This window comes from Pseudonaja textilis, chromosome Z (assembly GCF_049901715.1).
Source record: "Pseudonaja textilis isolate UNSWEBS1 chromosome Z, rPseTex1.2, whole genome shotgun sequence".
NCBI classification, from domain to species: Eukaryota; Metazoa; Chordata; class Lepidosauria; order Squamata; family Elapidae; genus Pseudonaja; species Pseudonaja textilis.
The window spans coordinates 129009840-129015947 of NC_142008.1; the positions used below are offsets into that span (position 1 = coordinate 129009840).

At 37.7% G+C, this 6108-nt stretch overlaps 1 long non-coding RNA gene across 1 annotated transcript; it reads right to left on the reverse strand.

Annotated features, from left to right (window-relative positions):
* Window positions 1–1240: 1240 nt before the first annotated feature.
* On the reverse strand, window positions 1241–5817 carry LOC148124397 (uncharacterized). Its single transcript, XR_015740426.1, has 3 exons — window positions 5753–5817; window positions 1897–1954; window positions 1241–1345 (listed from the first exon to the last, which is right to left on the reverse strand). It is a non-coding gene; the product is annotated as an uncharacterized LOC148124397 (long non-coding RNA).
* Window positions 5818–6108: the final 291 nt, after the last annotated feature.

Here is a 6108-nt window from a genome sequence, read left to right on the forward strand (position 1 = left end):
AGACCAGTGGATGAACACAAAAATGGGGGGACTGAGGAAAAACAGTTCACAGCTTAGTTTTCTTCATTATCGAAATCAGCAGCTAGGGATTTGGGGGCGAGAAATTTCCTGACAGTTCAAACAATTAATCAGTAGAACAACTTACTTCCAGAAGTTGCAGAAGCTCCAATACTGGAAGTTTTTAAGCAGAGATTGGATAGCCATTTGTCTGAAATAGTATAGGGAATCTTGCTTAAGCAAGGGGTTGGACTAGATGACCTCCAAGATCCCTTCCAACTTTATTTTCTGTTATTCTAAGATGTAACTTCCCAGGTCTCACATTACCAATCGAGATAAAATGATGCAAGAATATAATGTTGTAGATATGGAAACTTCCCATGGAAATCCATGAATCAGTTGGGAATGACGAGAACTCTAACCCACTGCAACAGAAAGGCACTGGATTAGAAAAAATGCACTGGGGAAAAAATAACAGATTCCTAAATGGCTCAGTTCTAGATATGTGCTGGAGTGAATGTTCCAGTTTAATTATCTGAGTTGAGGATTGTGAGGGTTCCTGTTCTAAAAGCCTACTTCGAGGGTTTAGAAGTGGTATTTATTTGGAGAGGCCACTACTTCACAGAAAATCTTCCTTTCTTTTCCAGATAGGCATAACCTTTAGTGGTGTTTTGAAAAATCGCAAGATGGGGCTTTAAATTGGATGTTGCCCAGTGCAGGTTGGTGCCACTGTTTTTACAGAGTTTATTAGTTAACTTTAATGCTGAATTTCTGCTGTATTTTTAAAGACTTCGTTCCGTGGTTTTTATGAGTGTAAAATGATGATTTTAGTGAGATACACATGGAATAAATAAATAACTTGCTGCTTTGGGGCCTCCTGCTTTACCAAAGAGGAAGTATTATTGATTAAATTGCCGTGATCCAAAACAAACAGGTGCCATATGTTTTTCAATGGGCTGAAGGCAAGAAAAAGTTCACTAAATTGAAAGCTGTGATAGAATCCCAGTTTGGGAACAGATTGGGGGGGAAACAATATTTTTTTGAAAGAAAAGGTTGAATAGATGAGAGCTAATAGGAAAGAAAGAAGGGAAAGAAAGAAAAAGGATGAAAATTGTTCTCAACTCAGGGTCACAATTGAGCCCAAAATTTCCATTGCATCACAAGACAGTTGTTAAGTGAATTTGCCCCATTTTATGACCTCCCTTGCCACAGATCTTAAATGATTCTGGCTTCTCCATTGACTTTGTTTGTCACAAGGTTGCAAAAGGTGACCTTGGGACAATGCAACCATCATAAATACAAGTCAGTTGCCAAGAGTCCAAATTTTAATCATGTAATCACTGGAATGCTGCAATAGTCATAAGGGTGAAAAATGAACATAAGTCCCTTTTTTCGGTGCTGTTGTAACTTTCAATGGTCACTAAACAAATGATTGTAAGTCGAGGACTACCTGTATAAAATGGACACAGACAGGATTAATATGAAGCCATAAAATACAGGTAGTCCTCGACTTACGGCCACAATTGAGCCCAAAATTCCTGTTCCTAAGTGAAACAATTGATACGTGAGTTTTGCTCTATTTTACGATATTTCTTGCCATAGTTGTTAAATAAATCACCGCAGTTGTTAAGTCAGTCACACAGTGGTTAAGGAAATCTGGCTTCTCCACTGACTTTGCTTGTCAGAAGGTTGCAAAAGGGGATCACACGGCCAGGGATGCTGGTCATAAAAATGAACCAGTGGCCAAGCATCTGAATTTTGATCACATGATCATGGGGATGCTGCAAAGGGTGTAACTGCGTAAAATGGTCATAAGTCATTCTTTTCTGTGCTGTTATAACTTTGAGTGGACACTAAATGAATTATTGTAAGTCAACTACCTGTATCATTTATACTCACAATTGGCTGGATTCATGGACCATCTCAAGTGAAAACAAAGCTAGGTTTACACTTCACCCTAAAACAAGAAATTACATACTGTAATTACATATAGTAACATACCTTAATCAGGGGCCCCAGCCACAAAAGAGCAGCCAAAGCATTGAGATATTAAAAAAAACTTGAGAAAGTCTGTGCTGGGATACCAAAGATTTGAATGAGATGTGTAGATGGGGTTGAGGACCTGACTGTTTTGGCTAAGGTGGAATGACAGAGCCTATCAATTCAGCTCACGATAACTTGACCCTTCAGGCCTCAACATAAATGACTCATGTCAAACTGACACATCCTCATCCTGGTTAAATGCCCAAAATGGAAAGCGATATTCATGGACGGTCTAGAAAAAGTATTTTCTGTACTCCTGACTTGAGAATAAAACTCTGGAGACTACAAAACCCATGTCATAGTAAGCAAGGTCTTTAATGCTTATTTAGTATTGTTCGCAAGGGTTAATTTGGTATATTTTGTAATATGGAGAATATCCGTAGCTCAGGTGTAGGATGAGGGTGGAGGTCAGTCTCTGAGCTTGTGGGTTGGTTTCTGAATGTTTCGTTACCGGGCTAGGTAAAACTTCAGCGGAGTTTAGGGGATGTCAGTGTTCTTCTGTTTATAAGGGCTTCCCTTAAACTCCGCTGAAGATGTTACTTAGCCTGGTAACAAAACGCTCGGAAATCAACCCACAAGCTTGGAGAACGAACCTTCACTCTCATAATTTAATATGTACCTAGTCCTCTTGAGTTTTCCTGCATCTGTGATATGTTCTCCAAGGAAAGGATTAATTCAGAGGCACATTCTTTCAGTGGAAGCAGCCCCCACCCGCCACCCCCAATGTGGATAAGACTCCTGCTGGACATATCGGAAAGCTGCAATCAGTTCACATATGGCAGACAGTTTTCAGCGAATGTGCTAAAGGTTTGTAAGTGTTTTGGATTTTTTTTTCCAGGTGGTAGATGATTAAGAGGGAAAACTGAATTCTTCCCAGTCTAAGTTTCTAAAGCAAATGAGATTTTGAAGGACAAAGGGAGAAAAAGATAGACTTTATATTTTGTATTAGAATGTCACTTTGTGCAGTTCTAAAATTAATATTATTGAAGAATGGAGAAGAAGGCTCCACTGCAGGTGGTCCTCAACTTACAACAGTTCATTGAGTGGCCATGAAGTTAAAACAGCACTGAAAAAAGTGACTTACGAGTTTTTCATACTCACAACCATTGCACCATCCCCAGGCACATGTAATCAAACTTCAAACGCTTGTCAACTGATTCATATTTATGATGGTTGCAGTGTCCTGGGGTCATGTGATCAACCTTTACAATCTTCTGACAAGTAGTCAATGGGAAACTCAGATTCACTTAACAGCTCTGTTGTTAAATAACTGTGCTACTAACTTAACAAGTGCAGTGATTCACTTAACAAATAAGGCAAGAAAGATGGTAAAACGGGGCCAAACTCATTTAACAATTGTCTCACAGGAACAGGAATTTTGAGCTCAATTTTGATTGTTAAGTTGAGGATAACCTATATTTGGCTTTCTTATTCATGTAACACTTACATAAAAATGTAAACAAAGGTGTTGTCTTGTTCATGCATGTACAGGTAATCTTCAACTTACAATTACAATTGGAACCAGAAATTTCATTGTTAACAAGGTTAAGTGAGCCATGCCCCAATTTTTTTTTGTCACGATTGTTAAGAAAATCACGGCAGTTGTTAAGTGAATCTGGATTTCCCCCAGACTGTTTAGCCAGCTGGAACAATTGCAAATGGTGATTACATGACCCTGGGATGGAGCAACATTGCAAATACATACCTGATGCGAATTACCCAAATATTGATTACATGATTGTGAGGATGCTATGACAGTTTAAATGTGAGGACTGGTTGTAAGTCACTTTATTCAGTGCTACTATAACTTTGAAATGTCATCAAACTAATGATGGTAAGTTGAGGCCCACCTGTACATAATACAAAAGAACACATACATAAAAAATAAAATAAAAGCATGAAATATAGGCAAGGATCAATTGAAGAAAAATTTGATTACTTCAGTTATAGGAACTTGGTTTGGTTTCAAGAAAATATAAAAATTAAAGGATTTATTTGAATTTTCCCTGAAACTTCAAAGTAAATTTAGAATTAAGGGAAAGGAGGCTGATCCAGTGAAAAGGGAATAAACAAAGATAACCTTGTGGTTCATCCAGGTGGTAGCTTTGGACTTTCTGTGACAATTCCAAAAAGGCTAAGCAGCATCAGTCTTGGTTAATATTTGGATGAGAAACTTTCAAGGATCCAGATAGACTGGGAAATCAAAGAAATCTTGAAAAACAATGAGAAATAATCTCTGTATTGCTGTCAAGGTAAATTCTTGAATGAAACAATGAAGGCATCAAGAATTGACTTGGGAAAGATTGAGGTATTTAATTATGGGACATAAAAGACCACTGGACAGCAAAGAATACAGAACAATGAGTGTGTAGGAGCCCATGCACTATGATAAAACAAAACAAAGCCAAAAATAAGGTCAAGAAGCTTTTGTAGCATTGAGGACAGACAAAAAGTCCGCAAAGCAGTTTTAAAAGTAGGTTAATCAAAACAGCAAAGTATACAACAGGTATAAAGATGAAAATGAGATAACAGGAAGTCAAAGATAATATACAGCATTACTTTATCAAGTTTGAAGGAGTCATGGATACTATGTCTGCAGGGGATCTCCCTTATTTTTGCACCATTTTGCTTCTCTACTTCCAGGTAGATACAAGAAGCAGAGAAGAATAGAATGGGTCCATTCTTATTTTTGTTTAGGAAGAACAAGACAATGTGATTGTTTCTGTTCCCTTCAAGAAACAGGAAGAAAATATTTTTCTACTTGGCATTAATACAGGTAATCTTTGACTTACGACCACAATTAAGCCCAAAATTTATGTTACTGAAAAATTTTAGTTTTGCCCCATTTTACAATTTTTCTTGCCACGTTTCTTAAGTGAATCACTGCAGTTATTAAATTAGTAACATGGTTAAGTGAATCTGGCTTCCCCATTGACTTTATCAAGTCACAAAAAGGGATCACATGACCCTGGGAAATTGCAACTATCATAAATGAAATTGTCAAGATCCGAATATAAATCACATGATCATGCTTCAATGGTAGTAAGTGTGAAAAATGGTCGTCATTTTTTTCAGTGCCATTGTTTCTGTGAACAATCACTACGTGAACTTTGTAAGGACTACCTGTATTTTTAACAAAGATATACTGCACAGGACACCAGAAATCTTTAAACATTTTTATCAAGATTGTCTAGTATGAGGGGCTGCTCTGATTGTGTAACATGCTGTGCAGATACCATCCTTCTTTCTACTAAACTTCCAAAACACTGAATATGTTCCCAGAACACATTCCCTGACTATGTTAACAGACTGAAAGTGATCGGCATAACTAACAGAAGCTTTGCTCACTAATCTGTTCTCTGAAAAGTTAGTGCAGGTGAGAAGGGGATGATTGTAAACATGCATGGGATACGGTTCTTTGAGAGATGCAGGGTTGAATTCAATATTTAAATATCAATACTTGCTCCATCCTTTCTAACTTTTAGGTTCCTTTCTAAGGATCTTCAGATTCTGAAGACAGATTTTACAAAGGATAACTTGAAAAAACATAAGAAAGATAATTCTGGGATCAATTCATATACTGTAACTAAGAATAAATATTGACTTGATGGCACTTAATATCGATTTGATGGCATTGGTCCTTTTTATCCCATTTGCTGTTATTTTCAATGTTTTAGCTTTTAATCTCCATTTTTTTCTTCAAGACCTATACCTCAACATAGGGTACAGTTGCTGTCAAAGAAGGTAGCATCATCAGTGTTAAGGAGTGGGATTTTCTCAGTTCATAGTCTAGTGCAGGGATGTCCAACCTTGGCAACTTTAAGACTTGTGGACTTCAGCTTTGCTGGCTGAGGAATTCTGTGAGTTGAAGTCCACAAGTCTTAAAGTTGCCAAGGTTGGACACCCCTGGTCTAGTGGCTTGTCCTGTCAGTGTTGGTGGGGGCAGTCTTACAGGTGCTTTGATTGGGCTGTTTGATGCTAGATTCTTTGGCAGTTTCTTGATTGGGGTATTGTTTAATTGATTGGTGATCTGATAGTCTGTAGTGACTCTCAGTCATCCAGGTTGTG